This window comes from Chinchilla lanigera, unplaced genomic scaffold (assembly GCF_000276665.1).
Source record: "Chinchilla lanigera isolate Chin_1 unplaced genomic scaffold, ChiLan1.0 scaffold00077, whole genome shotgun sequence".
In the NCBI taxonomy this organism is placed as follows: domain Eukaryota; kingdom Metazoa; phylum Chordata; class Mammalia; order Rodentia; family Chinchillidae; genus Chinchilla; species Chinchilla lanigera.
The window spans coordinates 3,976,252-3,993,862 of NW_004955478.1; positions in this window are offsets into that span (position 1 = coordinate 3,976,252).

The window sequence follows — 17,611 nt, forward strand, 5'->3', positions numbered from 1 at the left end:
AGGTCAAAATCTTAAAGACATAGGGATAGGCACAGTCTTCATGAACAACCCAAACTGCATGGGAAACACTTCAAAGAATCAACAACTGGGATCTCACCCTATTAAAAAGATTGTGTACTTTAAAAGAAATCACCAGTAGAGAGAAAAGACAACCCACAGAGTGGGAAAACATTTTAGCTAACTGTCCCTCAGACAAAGGACTTCTATCTAGAGCATGTAAAGAATTGAAAAAACACAGACATCCCAAATTCAAAGACCCAATCCAAAAATGGGCATCTGAGATGAATACACACTTCCCAGATGAAGAAATACACATGGCAAATAATACATGAGAAAATGTTCAACATCACTGGTCATTCAAGAGATGCAAATTAAAACAACACTGAGATTTCATCTCACCCCAGTAAGAATGGCTACCATCAAGAAATCAACCAATAACAAATGCTGGAGGGGCTGTGGGAAAAAAGGAACCCTTCTCCACTGTTAGTAGCAATGTAGATTGATGCAACCACTTTGGAAATCAGTCTGGAGTTTCCTTAAAAAGTTAAGGCTAGAGATTCCATTTAACCCAACCATTCCCCTTCTGGGTATTTTCCCAGAAGAATTAAAAACATCATACCACAGTGATATATGTGCACCCATGTTTATAGCAGCACAATTTGTCATAGCAAAATCTTGGAAACAACCCAAATGCCCATGAACTAAGGGGTGGATAAGAAAAATGTGGTATTTTTCTACAATGGAGTATTACTCAGCTATAAAGAATGATAAACTTGAGGCTTTTATAGGTAAATGGATGCAACTAGAGACCATACTCATAAGTGAAATAAATCAGACCCACATGTGTAAACACTGTGTTGTCTCCCTAGTGTAAGAACCTGGAAGGGCAAATAAAATTGAAAGGTGCAATAGATATTGTGAAAGGAAAAGAAACTGCTCAATAGGAAAGAACAACTGGGATGAGGGAAAGGAGAAAAGAAAAAGAAGAAAGGGAAATATATGTATAGCTAGATATAGATATAGATATATAGATAGATATGATAGGATAATTATACTACTAATTTCTATTGGTTTATTGAAAGGAACAGTTAATGTTTATTGTGTTATCAATCTTGCATACCTGTAACTGGTAATCTGAGCAACTACTTTGAAGATAACAATATGCAATATAGCAACTATTGCTGATTTCCTATCATCTTGTTTTTAAATTCTGTATCACATTTATAGCTTTTGTGTTGTTTTGGTTTTGTCTTTGTTTTTGTTCTTTTCTCTTTAAAATAATAAAAAATATTTTAGTGTGTTTGTCTATGTGCTTGATGTACAGCAGCTACCTGCTGGCCCTCTTTCCTCACTGTTATATGCTGTCTTCCAAAGTTAAACATAGGGTTGAGATTCAATGAGATCCAACTTTAATAAGGCATCAAATCATTTCTAAATATTATATTTTAATTCTTCTCCTAAACTATTGTTTTTCTTCACTTCTAAACTTTTGAGGGAATACTAAGAAAGCCAAAATGATGAAATAGTTTGTAATAGGACATTGGTCCAGTTCCCCAAATCTAACTCATCAAATCATCTCAACAGCAAAAATTTATCAACAGGGTAATATCACCTCCGGGTTAGAAACAGGAAAAGGACAAAAATCTTATAAAAGTTGAAGAAACTATGTAAAACTGAACCATCTTTTTAGTCACTGACAACACAGATAATGTGATTCCTACTGCTGTCAGCTAATACATCAAGTATTCTACACTTTATTAGGAACTTATATTATTTGATTCCTACCATCACTCAAGAAGCAAGGACAATATTTGTCTTTTAAAGATAAACAAATTGAGACTCAACATATTTTCACTGAAATCTCTCCTATGGTTGTGAACTAAGCAACAACAGAGTCCTACACACATGGAGTTTAATCCGAAAATGCTCCAGTTTCCTGGGATTCACAGATGTCACACAGATGTTACAATCTGTAAAGTATGAACTCTGTCCTAGCAAATACAAAGACAAGCATTATTCTCTCTGCCAGTGACATAGTATAGTTGTTACAAACACTCACACACCCCAATAACAACTAAAGCTGTGATCTTTCTTTGGAAAAAAAAAAAAGTAGTTTATTACAAAATACATGTATCTTCAAAATAAGGACACTTGACAAAACCACATTACTGTTTAAGATCTGTTAATGTAACTCATACTGTTCATAATCATAATTCATATGGATTTTGCTCCATAGTCTTTAAATTATTTTCAATTGACAAATAAGAAAGACATATCTTTATCATGTGCAATGTGCTGTTTTGAAATATATATACATATATTATGGAACGATTGGCTTCAGCTCATTATCACAGGCATTACCTGATATACTTCTCAGTTTACACTGAATTTTTAAGATCTACCTCTGTATTACCTCCAGTTGTACGTGTTATAAGAAGCTATTCAACTGAGAATGCAATTGGAGAAGCAACAAGACTATTGGGTTGGGGTAAATCAAAGGATCTTCACACACTGCACACAAGGCCACTGCACACAAGACATCTGTCTATAGCAATGACCCTAAATTTCACGTGGCATTGATTTACCATAGTGTTTTCAATGAGGGCACTCAAAGATGCTAAAGAATGGACGCAGTGTTCTATCTGATTTCCAGTGGCCACCACAAGGAGAAAAATAAGTAGTTCATGTAGTGGATACCTGTTGTTTCTTCCTACCCAACATTCTGATTTTCTTGGAAAACCCTCCTGTCAAAATCATATCCACGTGGTTTAGATAGACTCTCTCTTCTTCCAGTTCCCGCTGACCCAGCCTGATCTTTCCATACACTCCATTCATCCTGGAAACATAGGTCCTTTTACAAATGACACTCTAGTCTAAGTATCTTATTAAGGATTTTTGTATTTGTGTTCATTAGGGATATTGCCCTGTAGTTTTCTTTTTTGGTTGCATTTTTCTCTTGTTTTGGAATCAGGGTAGTACTTGCTTCCAGGAATGTTTTGTGAAGTACTTCTTCCCTTTCAATTTCTTTAAAGAGTTCCAGCATAGTTGGCATTAGTTCTTCTCTAAATTTCTTGTAGAATTCAACAGTGAATCCATCAGGTCTTGGGCTTTTCTTCATTGGTAAATTTTAACTACATTTTCAATTTCATTGGCTGATATTGGGTTACTTAGAATTTTTATATCTCCTGGGTTTAGTTTGGCAACTTGATTGTGTCTAGGAATCTGTCCATTTCTTCTGTGTCTTCCATCTTTTCTCATAGTTTCTCATAGTAGGTACTGATGATCTCCTGGATTTCTTTGGAATCCATTGTGATTTCCCCCTTTTCATTCCTAATTGCTTGAATTTGTGGGGATTTTTTTTCTTCTTTTTTATGAGGTTGGCTAATGGTTTGTCAATTTTATTTATTCTTTCAAAAAACTAACTTTTCAAATCATTGGTTCTTTATATTGTTTTCTTAGTCTCTATTGCATTGATTTCTGCTCTTACCTTTAGAATTTCCTCCCTCTCATGAGATTTGGGTTTGATTTGTTCTTTTTTTTCTAGAAGTTTGAGATTCAACCTTAGGTTGTTTATTTGAGCTTGTTCTGTTTTCCTAATGTGTGAGTTCATCATGATAAATTCCCCTTGCAGAACTGCTTTCATTGCATCCCATAGGTTTCCGTATGTTGTACTGACATTATCATTTAATTGTATATACTGTTTAATTTCATCTTTAATTTCCTCTGTGACCCATTGTTTATTCAGAAGGTGTTGTTTAATTTCCATGTGTTTATGTACTTTTTAGTTCCTTGGTTGTGATTTTGTTTCATTATTCTATGATCATATAGAATGCATGGGATGATTTCAGTTTTTCTACACTTACTTAAACATGTTTTATAAGCTAATATATGGTCTATTTTGGAGAATATCCCATGTGCAGCTGAGAAGGATGAATATTTTGATGTTTTGGGGTGGTACACTCTGTAGACATCTACCAACTCCACTTGTTCGGAAGTGTGGTTTAATTCTGACATTTCTTTGTTAATTTTTTTCTAGCTCATCTATTGATTTGTGAGAGTGGGGTATTAAGATCCCCTACTACAATTATGTTCATGCTTGTTTGGCTTTTCATGTCAGTTAATATTTGTTTTATGTACTTGGATGAGTCTGTGTTTGGTGCATAAATATTTATGATATCTCTTCTAGGAGTTTTCCTTTAACAAGTATGTAGTGACCTTCTTTATCTCTTTTGATCAGTTTTGGCTTAAAGTTTGCACTGTCTGCAAATAGATTAGTTACCCCTGCTTTTTTCTGGGTTCCTGTGGCATGGAGAATTGTTTTCCATCCTTTGGCTTTTAGTGAATGAATTTTTGGGAAGTGAAATGTGTTTCTTGAATTCAGCTTATTGTTGGATCTTGCTTCTTGATCCATTCTGCCAGTCTGCTTCTTTTGACTGGTGAGATGAGACCTTTTACATTGATGGTTATAACTGATATGTGTTGGCTTAGCTTTTTCATGTTGTTTTCCTGTTGTTTCTTCCATCTTTCTCCTCTGTTTAATTGCTTGCCCTGCCTGGTGGCTTCTTTCTATTGGTGTTCACGTTTTTGTGGTCTTTGTTATCTCTTTCTAATATGTTCTTCAGAACATTCTGTAAAGCTGGTTTGGTGGCCATAAACTTCTTCAGTTGTTCTTTGTCATGGAAATATCTTATATCTCCATCAATTTGGAAAGATAGCTTTGCACAGAACATCAATCTGGGTTGAAGATTGTTTTCCTTTACTGTTGAAATACCTCATTCTAAGCTCTCCTTGATTCGAGAGTTTATATTGAGAAGTCTGCTGTAATTCTGATGGGCTTTATTTTATAGGTGATATGTTTCTTTTTTAATTTTAAAGCTAAAAGAAAAAATATATTAACAAACACAGACATAAAAAACACAAAAACAATAAAAGCAATAGCAGTGCAATTTGTAATAGCTAAATCATGGAAGCAGTCCAAATGACCATCAACTGAGGAATGGATAAAAATGATGTGGTATTTCTATGTAATGGAATATTACTCAGCTATAAGGAAAGATAAACTCATGGTTTTATAGGTAAATGGATGCAATTAGAGACCATACTCATGAGTGAAATAAATCAGACCCACATGTGTAAGCATCATATTGTCTCATTAGTGTAAGAACCTGAAAAAGTTGGTTCTTGGTCTTTATGTCTATCCCAAGAACCTGCCTTCCCAATATATTAAGTCTGAGGAGTTGCTATCAATGGGACTTAGGGTCCATTCCTTTGGTACTGAACTATGGTGATGATTATGACCCCTTACAATCAGAGTGTTGTCATATAGTAGAGAAAAACTGGTTATACAGTGCATGACATCCTGGTTAAAGGTTTTTATTTAGCCTGCAATAACAATAGACTCAAGTACAACCTGGCTACTGAAAAACTGTGGTAACTATTAGCCTGAAATCTATAACTACAGGAGAAAGGTCTAACAGAAATATAATACAATCCAACTTATACCAGAAAATTGTATGCAATGATTTTTCACTTAGTGGAGTGATTTTATCCTGTTGAGGGGGTTGAGGAGGGCAGGGGAAAGGACAGAGAAATGAATGAAATTAAATATAGCAGGAATAAGGTTAAAGATATGAGGATGCTTATCCAGGTTTTGGGTAATTATAGGGCACAGGAGGGAAAGATTGGAAGAGAAGGCCTAGGAGTTTTGAAGTGAACCAAAAAGAGAAATTATAATGTTTACACACATGAAAGTATCATAAAGTCAGTGAGACAGCTGATGAAAGGATGAAGAGGACAATTAGAATAAAACAAAAAGAAAGGTTAGAGATCACCTGCTAGCTCATATTGCTAAAGTTGCATAAGATAGTTCCATGCCTCTAGTTCAACCTTTCCATCATGTGCACCTTAACCAAGGACCTACTGTGCCGCTGGTGTTCCCATAGTTCTCCGGGGCCTAAGTCCCACCAGTGGGTGGAGGTTCAGATCTCAGACTTCTCTCACCAGCTATGCAGTCCTGGGGCTATGGAGGAAGGGAGGACCCGAACTCAGACTTCTCTCACCAGCCTCACCATCTCAGGACAATTGGAATGGTTTAATTGAGCTCATGGTTTGGGTAGTTCTGTCCAAAGTTAGCAAGCTCCAAGGTAGAAGGTCATAGTGGAGCAAAATTGCTCAGTTCATGGTGGGCAGTAAGCAAAGCTTACTTTTCCTCTGGCTGTTGGTTAGAATTTGCCCTTTGTTCTTTTCCAGTGGTGAGGGAGCTAATCACACAGAAGAATCTCCAAGGTAGAAGAAACAAAAGCAGTATAAATGTGCTGTCTTTGGAGCATTCCTGACATGTGCAAGAAACATAAAAAAACACATGGGACTGAGATGAACTGAACAATGGTCAGAGAATTTTCAAATAATGCCACAGACATTGCAGAGAAGATCGTGCCATTGTGAGCAATGACTTACACTTACCATGAGACAGAGAGCCCATAAAAAGTATGAGTTATGAAGTGACAAGCTGGCAGATATTCTGAAAGCATCACTCTTTTTGTAGGGTACACAATGATCTACAAGGCTCAAAAATGGAGGATGGAATTTCTTCCATATCTTAGCAAATAATTTGAAATATACAATAAGCAGAAACTGAGAAAATTGCCTGATCTACCTGGGAAAGAAAAGACATTTCTCTAACCCTCTAAGCAAGTCCTACCTTTATGATAACTGCTGGTAAAATCTGCACATGAACTGTGTCATCACACTCTAACTTGGCCGAGTTCACTTCCTGACTATGTGCAAGTCTCCAAGTAACTTATGAATTCTATAAAGTTTTCCCATGGCTCTGAGAATTCCTCCAAGCTCTTTCTTCTCTCTCAACTTTGAACTCTGTCTTTTATCTCATCACTGCATGTTCTTTCTCACTCTTGTCTTTTGGAGTTAATGTCCAAGTTGAATAAAGTGCCTGGCTTTATGTTTTATTTTTTTTACTTTCTATTTTTCTTTCTTTGCAGATATATTAATTCTTCTTATCTCCATTACACACATAGTACACCAGGGACAAATAACTTTTCACTTCCTTGAAACAATAACTTTTCACTTCCTTTGTGTGGAATAATGTAGATGTGCCAATTTTAGTTGGTATTAATGAAAATAAATGTCATATGTTCCCAGCACCAAAGTCCTTGGATCCTTAGATATTGTGAACATCAAGTCAAGTATTTCTGTATCAGATAGAAGGAGACTCAACCCCTCAGTATTAAGACAATGAGGTCTAAAACTTAATAGAGTAGTTACTCTATGCTGATAAACACACCTCCTCCACTGAAAACCCTTTAAATTTCATCTGTTGTTGCTTAGATTTGGAATACTCTCCAAGAGTTCATACATTGAAAACTTGGTCCCCAGAGCAGCAGCGTTCAGAGGTGGGGCATTTGGAGACTAATTGGATCATGAAGACTCTGATCTCATCACTGGATTAGTCCATTTATGAGTTCATAATTTGGTAGGCTATGGGGAGGTGGTGGAATTTAGGAGGTGGGGGTCTCACTGAAGTGAGTCCTTGGGTACACGCCCTTGAGGATTATATCTCTTTCCCAGGAATGTCTCCTTTCCCCTTGCTGGCTGCTATGAAATGAGCAGCTTTCCTTGCTATGCTCTTCTACCACGATAGATTTCTTTACAGCAAGCCCAAGGGTAATAGAGTCACTGACCAATGGACTGCACCCACTGAAGTGGTGAGCCAAAATAACCTTCCCTCTTTTAAGTTATTATTCTCAGGCACTTTTCCACAGCAACAGAAAGATGGATAATACAGTCTCGAGCTGATTACTCCTGACTTCTACCTAATTCCTAGCACACTGGCTGGAGGTAGAGAACAGATGGGTAAGACAAGAAATTTTAAGAACAAGAGATAGACAGTCAATGTCAGTCCTTTTTAGTCCTATTATAGAGAACTGAAGCCTCAGTTTACCTGCAACTCAGGCAAATGATGCAGCTACTGGTAATAACTAAAAGTGCAAAATCTTTTAGAAAACATTTCCCATCTAAAATACAGTTATAGCAACTTCTCAGTAGTCCACATCCCCTAATGCAGCACTGTTCCAGATTTCCTGGACCCATTCTGGAGACTCATCTATGCTTGAATACTGAAAAGTACATCAATGACTGTAGACTGAAGCAGTGGCTAAATATTGGGGTTTGCAACCCACATATAATTACCTTGTAATGCATCAGGATCAGCGTATGAAACTCAAACAGTATATAGTAATCTTAACAACATTTGACACATAATCCTGAAGGAAGTTTAATAGTATTTAAAAATCTTTAAAAACATCTAGGACTTACTAAAAGGTCAGTATTTTTTATTGAGTTGAGACTATCTTTATATAACATACCGTTAAAACTGATAGAATGAAATGCACTGAAAATCAGACCTTCCCATTCTTAAAAAAATCAAGTATGTTGATCAGGTTCTATAGAGAACATTTTTTCTGAGGTCCCATTTTAGTTGAGCAAAGCAGACAACCAGATAGATGTTTCTTTCTGGAATTTTATTTGTACTTGTTCTTTCACTGACACTGTTCTTTGTTTTGTCTAGTATTATATCTCCTCACTGTCTGCACTAAGGTTTGAGACCATCTTGTTTTACTGTGTGGTGGAGAGGTGTGTGTGTGTTGAGAGTGTTTGGGGGAATACCTCGTTCTCACAACCTTGGGCTGCACAGATTTATTAAAAATATCACCAGTGCTAATTGACAGGTGCTATAGACCTCAAGCTTTCTAGCAACCTTCAGAAAATATGAGCATTAAGTGAAAACTGTGAAGAGTAACATTAAAACTTTTCCCCCATTTTTACTGAGATAGCAAAGGGAGAAAAGGCAGCTTAAGAAGAGGCACAAGAATAAGACTTTGCAATAGTGAAACTAGCATACAGACCCTGAGAACACACACTCACATGTAGAATAGGTTGAATGTTGATAAAAATCTATTTTATTTTATTTAGATCTTTTTAAAAAAAGAAAAAAATCAACAACTGGAGTACAGAGGCAGAAGATCAAGAGGTAAATTCAAGAGCTTCTGTTATCTGAGATGGCAGGAATATCTGGCCTGGAGGATAGAGGATGTTCCAATAACACATCAAATAAAGATGATTGCAGTTCAATACAGGACAGAAAAACAAATCTATTAACGTTATCCATTTGTCTGTGGGTTCATATTTTGAAGTGTAGAAAATGAATATCAAAATGATTTACTTCCAAATAAAAGTTGAGGACAAACCTCACAGATAGGAAATAAGGAAATACAACTGGCCTTCAGAAAAGTGGCAAAATAGGGGATGTTTTCTCCTGGCAGCTGCCTGCCTCACTGTCTGAATTTTCCCTTATGTGTCTTTCTGTATGATTCCCCAGAATATGGTATATGACACTTCCATCTCCCGTACTATGTCTACCCAAGTCACCATTTATCTTAGTTACATCTGTATCCTCTCCCAACTACCCACCCATCCAATGAATTTAGGCCAATTCTTCTTCGTGTATCACCAGTACATTTTGAAAATGCATCGCCAAAAAACAAGATACAAAATAGAACTGACAGAAAAATCATTGGAGGACTAATGAGGACTGGCCGGCAAAGTGGTGAAGGGACCGCAATGAATTTGGCAAGGAAATAGTAGTGAAACTAAGACTTTCCTTCCCAGTATGCAGAGAATAGTGCAAGTGAAGTCCGTGGGGATTCTAGGGGCAGAAAAGAAGCTCTTAGAACTATAAATTTAGATGTTGGATTTCCCAAATTTTGGAACAATAAATTAAATTCCATCTTGTCTGAAACCCTAGAAATATGTTTGGAGAGAAAAGAACTCCTTCATAGATAAATTTTCCACTCCATTAGAAACTGTTTCAAGTCAACCAATACCTTTAAAGCAAGGAATATGGCAAGATAGGAGAAAGATATTGCCCTATTTTATGTATAGCAAGAATGTAAATGTTAAATTTTGTGCTCTGCACCTTGTATATTTTCAAGATACAGATGGCAGAATATGAATAACATCTGGCTTAGAATAAAACATTCTCACATTTTACATGGTCTAAACATAAAGAATTTTAATTAAATTCTTATGCTGGGCACTGGCAGTCATTATTGAAAGAACTAATTATCTTTAATGTTACATATGAGAAAATCAATGAACTGCACCTACACACAACCACAATTCAAGAAGTCGTGGCTTAGAGTCTTCTTTTGTGTCCTGCCTCTTTTGCCAGTAGCTATTCTCACCTAGAAAATAATGAAGTAACAAGTCCTGAATTCATCCTGTTATTTATATCAGCAAAAAGGCTTTGTTCCAACTCTCTTTAGAACATTGTAAAGTATTTCCAACTTTCCCAGAAAGGACATCTGAGGTTCTTTCACCAATTTTTCAAAATCAAAAACAATTTAACAGCAACAGCTAAAATCCCTTGAAGGCTGTCACAGTTGAGATAGTTTCCAAACATCTTTTACAATTACATTCTGTCTCAATGACTTCATCGCACTTCTGGAATTGGTATAAAGTATACATTTCTATTATCCTTTATTTTTCCATGCTAATTTTTCAAACAGTACCATCTTTTGGTCTGGTTTTAAAAACACCCCCGGACTTCCAACTCCAGATTTGTTGTAGAAGATTCTTTTTCAGTATCCCTGCAACAAGAGGGCTATGTCTGTTTTGTATTTCCAGCCACTTGGGTGGCATTAGATATCTTAGGCTTCTGAGAATGTCCCGAGCTTCTTGGAACACACTGGCTGGAAATGAATTCCAGCAGAATGAGTATTACAAAAGTCTAATGCCTGCAGATTGGAAGGTGCTTTTAAGTGTCAACATTGTATCTTACAAATACATTTATTCTCCACACTGGGGACAGGGTGCTCCCCAAAAAGTGCTCTTTATTGCCAAAATAATCAAAAGTCCCTAAGCCATGTGCTTTCCATATTTTCATACATATTTAAAGTATCAGCAACACTGTTATCTGAAGCTTTTCAAACACAAAATATTTCAATGTCAGTTATTTATATCAGCCAGTAAATAATTTATCAGGCTAAATTTTAAAGTCCTGCCTTACTGCTTCAAAGCCAATGTACACTTTGAATCCTTATCAGTTGCAATCATGACAGAATGTGTTTGTGTTAGATTGACTGTCCTGATTATAAAGGTTGGGGAACTGGGTATTCAATGGCAGAGAAAAACAAGTAAAGGCTACAAAAATGGGGTGGGACATGACCTTTGCAAGAAGGGTCACATACTAGACAAGTTTCATATTTGCTCAGCTTTCATCCCAGGGAAAATTTCCGACACTTCCCAATGCTGAGAATAGAGCTTAAGCAGAAAATAGCAGTCTTGTTTAAGACACAGAAATTTAAGACACAGAAGTCAAGGCTTAAGGCAGAACTTTGCAGCCTGAAATTAATCCTAGACAGAAGAAAACCACAAAATGTTAGCCCCAAATCTGTACACAAATCCTAAGTAGTAAGATCTGGCTACCAATCCAGCTTCCCCTTGCATCCAGAAAGTGTAACAATACCAGCCATCAGAAGTAGGTCCTCGTAGACCTCACTCGCTGCAGCTTCTAGGGGTTCAGAATCAGGGGGCTGTGCTTGGTGCTACTGATGTTTGCAGGTCCACAAACAACCCTGGAGAAGATCGGTCCAGGTGGATAAAAGAAAAGGAGTGGTTGGGGATGATATAATTGGATTTCTCAGGTGTAGCTTAATCAGGCAACCTCTGGTCTTTGCTTGCTCCAAGCTCAGTATTCCCCATACGTGGTAGGGCCTTCCCTTTCTGTAGAGTGCAGTACTGAGCATGCAACGATCCTTGATGCTAACGATCCTTCTTAATGCCCCTCCTTTAACTGTTTTAGTTTTCCATGTCAGTACCGCTGACTTGATTGATTTGTGGATGGCATAGAGCAGAAAATATTAACCACATATCATTGTTGTGTGTTGTGCCATAAGAGAAACACCCTGTTTTTTACTGGAGCCTGGTAGGATGCTCAATCACATGGCAGAGATTTTTGTCTAGGTGACTGTGGTGATACTGCCATCCACGGTGGAGAGGCAGAGTGAGTGTCAGCTGCTTGCGGTATCAGCAGGAGATACAGCTGTGAGATCAAGGTCCAGTGGAATCAGTGTTCCAAACACAATCTGGCCCAATGTTGCTGCCAGTATGTGCTAATTTCCCATGTATTGTGTTGCTTGGAATTATTGGTGAAAATTGCAAGACTCCACCGCTTGTTTGCCTTCCTTGTCTTCAAGAGTTTAGCCCATTCCTACATTTGAGGTACACTTCCTTGACTGCTTTGCCAATACAAGGTTTGTCAGCCTGAAAATTCTACTCCTAAATTCCCCTGAAAGGTCTTCTGCTGTAAGCATCCAAAAGAGTGACATAAATTTTATCCCTTCCATGTAATAATAGGTGCCAGTTTCCTACCCAGTGGCTAAATGATTTGCCATATCCCATGAATCCCTGAGAGAAGATATTTCAGGCAAGACAGCTTGCACAGCTTTTACCACCATGCCCAATTCAGCCCAGTGGATAAATTCATCCAGTTTGTGCTCACCCTACTCCAGTTTCAATTAAGAGACCATCCACTGTACAGATAATCATAGAAGCCAATATATCCCGTTACTCTTTAGTTCCACAGAACCATAGAAAATTAGGCCATGCTTTCATCTGAAATCCGTTTAAACTACAGCCCCCACTTAGCCAGGGTAGGGGCCACTGTATTCTCTTCTGATTACTTGTTCCCTCTGGCAGGGTGGTCACTTGTGTGGGAGTTGACAATGCCCCTTGGGATTCAGACCAAAACTACCACTTCCTTTTTATGATAAAACTCTGCTGAGTTTACCCAGTTTTATTGTACAATTAGTAAGAACCCAGGTAAAATAGAGAACTTTAGGTCTCAGAATCACATAAGGTCCTTTGGCAGCAAGATGCCCCGTCTCAACCACATCCCAATAGCGAGGGAGAAGCTTGCATTCAAAGGGTATATATTGGTCCTCAGAGCACTAATACCTAGCATGTATAAAGAACTAAAAAAAAAAAAAAAATTAGACTCCCTCAAAATAAAAGACCCAAGCAAAATAGGTTATTGAAATGAACATACATTTCTCAAAAGTAGTACAAATGATCAACAAGTACGTGAAAAAATAGTAAGCATCTCTTGCCATTAGAAAGATGCAAAATAGGGGGCTGGGGATTTAGCTCAGCAGCACAGTGCCTGCCTGGCAAGCGCGAGGTCATGAGTCCAGTTCCGGTATCGGAAAAAAAAAAAAAAAGAAAAGAAAGATGCAAAATAAAACAATACTGAGATTCCATATTACTCAAAAAAATGGCTATCATCAAAAACTCAAAATAACAAATGCTGGCGAGGTTGTGGATAAAAACGTGCATTGCCGGTGGGACAGTAAACTAGTACAACCACAGAAATCAGTATGGAGAGTCCTCAAAAAACTAAATATAGAAATTTCATTTGACCCAGCCATACCTTTTCTGGGTATCTTCCCACAAATCTCTGTGGTGGCTTTCACTCCCTCTTTCAACCCTAAAGAGGTGCCTTTCATCCTGGGCTCTGATTCCTTAATGACTTGCAGTTCTGATCCTTCAAGTCTCCAACCATCCTTTACCAATAGCACAGTGAATATCTGGAAAGTTATGATTTACAGAGAGTAGAGAGAGGCCACCCACCCATCCTACGTGGTCCCTGCTTTGCAGGTACCCTCTGCTAGTCCGGACTTTGTCAAGGAAGTGGCACTGGAAGGTCTCCAGCATCTTCACACTAAAAAGTAGTGGAAACAGAGATTCCATTGCCCACAAAGCCTATAATATTCACTACATGTTCCTTTAGAGTATAAGTTTGCCAACCCTTGTTACGGAGTAATAAGGAACTTTAAGCAATTTATTTACACCTTTTATTTCTGGCAATGCTATTATAGAAAAAAACGCTTAAATTATATCTCCATGTAAATAAAATATTTTTGTCAAATAGTCCTATAAATGTTTTTATATTTTTCACGTTTCAGAATTGGTAATAGTATATAATCACTTTTTAACAGAAAACATACTACAATATTCAATATTGAATTCTTCATTTATTATACAAACATTCTCTTTTCTGCAAACACTGCTTTTCCTTTTGATAATTTTTCCAATTACATTCTTTCCTATCAAAATTAAATCACAAGCTCGTTTAGTACTTTTGTGTATGTTTTCAGCATTGCACTTAGCTGTGCTATCTCAGCTGTATTATCTTCCTCCCCTAGGAGGTTTGTAAGTGAGTTTTCCTGGTAGAATGATAAAGCAGAAATGGAGGATAAGGAAATAATGAAAATGGAAATAAGATTGTAATCCACTCAACTTTTCTGTTAAAGGAAAGGGGATAAAAGTATAATAATGGGACAATGTAGGGGGACTCTAAATGTTGTCATTGTCATCTTCCCCCAAGGGTTTTTATGTGTGAATGGTGAATTTATGATCCCTATTTTACCCAATTATATCAGTAACATCAGTATTTGCAAAATAAAATTTCTCATTATAGCAATCAAACTACACCAGCAGCTATAATTTGAACGTTGAATGTTTTCCCAAAGTTCATGTGCTGAAGTCTTGGTTCTACGGTGGCACTGTTGCAAGCTGGGGTCTGGGAGGAGTCTGCAGGTCACTGAGGATATGTCCTTGAAGAGAGCTGTGGGATGCTGAGCGCTTCTCTCTCTGATTCCCGGCTCACACTGTGAGATGTTCTGCCTCACCATTTATCCACTTCCCATCATGCACTGCCTCACTGCAAGTGCAGAGCAACAGGGTCAATCGGTCACAGACTGTGAGTGTGACCATGAACTAAAATCAAACTTTTCTCTTTAGAAGTTGATTATCTCACGGAATTTTTTTCCCAGTCTTTTTTTAAAGAGAACAAAAATTAATAATAAAAAAATCATTAGAAACAATACAGAATTTCACTAAACAAGACGATAGGAATTTAACGATTGCTATATTGCATATTATTGTCTTCAAATAAGTTGTTCAGATTACCAGATGGAAGCATGCAAAATTGGCCAGAAAAAACTAAAGAGAAAAAAAAAATTGAGCACTGACTGTTCTTTTCAATAGACCAGCAGAAATCAGCAGTACAATTATCCCAGCTATCCTTTGTATACACATATATATTTTTCCCTTCCTTCCTTCTCTCTTTTCTTCTTTCCCTCATCCCAGTTGTTCCTCCCTTTGAGCAGTTTCTTTCCTTTTCCCAGTGTCTATTGTACCTTTGGGATTTTATTTACTCTTTCAGGTTCTTACTCTAGGGAGACAATATGATACAGTGCAATTTATCACAGCTAAATCTTGCAAACAACCCAAATGCGCATCAGCTGAAGAGAGGATAAAAAAGATGTGATATTTTTATACAGTGGAGTATTACTCAGCTATAAAGAAAGATAAAATCAAACCTTCTATAGGTAAATGGATGCAACTAGAGACCATACTCATAAGTGAAATAAATCAAATCTACATGTGGAATTTTTTATAGTGACAAGATGTTGACACAAAAACATACACTGTCATCATTGTGTCATAGTTTTTTTCTTATTATATGTTTTATTCCTTTATGTTCTACTTAAGGAAATATTCAAATATACTTCCCTTCTTTATAGAGAAATGAAAGTTGTAATTCTATATCAACAATTTTTTTGTTTTTTAAAATACAGATGATGGCATTATAAAAGGTGAAACTGGGTCTTGAGTTCTTGAGTTTTATAGATTAGTTTTTCACAGGTAAGCAAAGGAACATACTCTTCATAAACTATAGTAAAGTCTCATAGAAGTACTATGAGCAAATGGTAGTAAAACGGAATTTGTAAGATTTTATGAAAAATAAAGATTATAAAACAATGAAAACAAGAACCTAAAGACAACAGCCAACAAATTCCTTATATCACATTCTAGCAACTGAAGCAAAAGTTTGGAAAAGCCATTTGATGAAGCATAAGTATACTCAATAAGGTATTTGGAAAATATTGCACAATATTATGAAGTGAAAAAAAAGATTGCTAAGTATTCTGTTCTGTGCACTCTTCCAGATTATATCTGTCTTTTATAATCTTGAATTTTTAATGACTTTTAATTTGGAGGAAAGGGATAATAATACAAATGATTCTTATCTATAAAAATAAACATGAATTTGTTTCACTCAATGGAATAGAAATGATTAGAACCCTATAGGAAGGCCCCTTTAACATTCTTTTGTAAGTTTATTCCATCATTTCTCATCCACCTATGTATGTATATTACCCTGAATTGTCCCTTGAGCCGATTGAAACATCTCACTGCTTTCCTCCTAAATTAATGTTTGAAGTAAAATCTTTGGTAGTTGCTTATTTTATATCTATATGAGTCATAATTATAACCTTTCTAGAAATTATTAAAACAAGAAATTCCAGTGTTTCCTTAATTTTCACATATATTTGCTATTTGGCTAGAGCTCTGTTTCTTCCTAAAGCAAGGTTTGAAATAGAATATTTGAGAATAAGGTTATGGTCAATCTCAAGGCTCTGTTTAGTGCCCTGCAGAGGTACCACAGACAGAGATGCTCAACTTAGCTGTTGGGCTAAAATTACAATGAAAGAAAGAGACCTGCTAAGAAAGAAGTTTGATAAGTTAATTCCCAACCTCCTTTACAAAAATTAGGATACGTCTGAAACAATTCTTTATGAGAGAGAACAACACAACTCATTGAAAAAAGGCAATTTTATAATGTTATGTATGATTTTTCAAGAAAGAAGCTTTTTATGCACGGCTGTTTTTCCTTTTCCTGGTTAAACACATAAAGTGGCTGGAAATGCAAAGCCAAGCTCCCACCACAACTTTGTGAAATAGCTCACGTGATTTCCTCCAGTCTCACACACTAAAGTTCACCTCCCAAACCCTCTCATTTTCCCCTCTCAAATTTTATCCACATCTTGACATTTCAGGTAGCTTGGTGTCTTCATGGTCTTCTTTGGTCGCCTTTAACCCTGTCCTACGGCACGGCATTTAAGCACCAGAGCTCTTCCTGAAGAGTGATTAGGTTTGAGTTCATGCTGCATTTAGCTGCCCTTGGCCTCAGTAGAGGACTATTTATTGATACAGTTATTCAGGAAAATGTTAAAAGTGTGAATTGCTTAGTACATGGCTTGACTTATCAGAAGCATTTATATAACAAGTATTAGTTGTTAATGTTTGTGTGTGTGTGTGTTCTCCTTTCCCCAATTCTTTAAAATCTATGTGATCTATGCCCATCAACCCAGGAATGTGACCCAGCCTCGCAATAAGGTAGAAGGAGAAAATGACAGTTATTTAATGTTTGAAGAGTCATGTTCTTGATATGCCCCAGTTCATGTAATTCTTCTAACAATCATTTCAACAGAAGCATTTCATAATGCTCCATTTTGCAGGGCATTAGGTAATTTACCCAATAGATCAGTTTCCCAGGGCTACCCTAAAGCAGTACCTCAAAATTAATGGCTTACAATACACACTTGCTCTCTCAGAGTTCTGGAGGCCAGATGTCTAAAATCAAGGCATCAGCAAAGCAGTGCCCTGTGAGGCTCTAAGGGAGAATCCT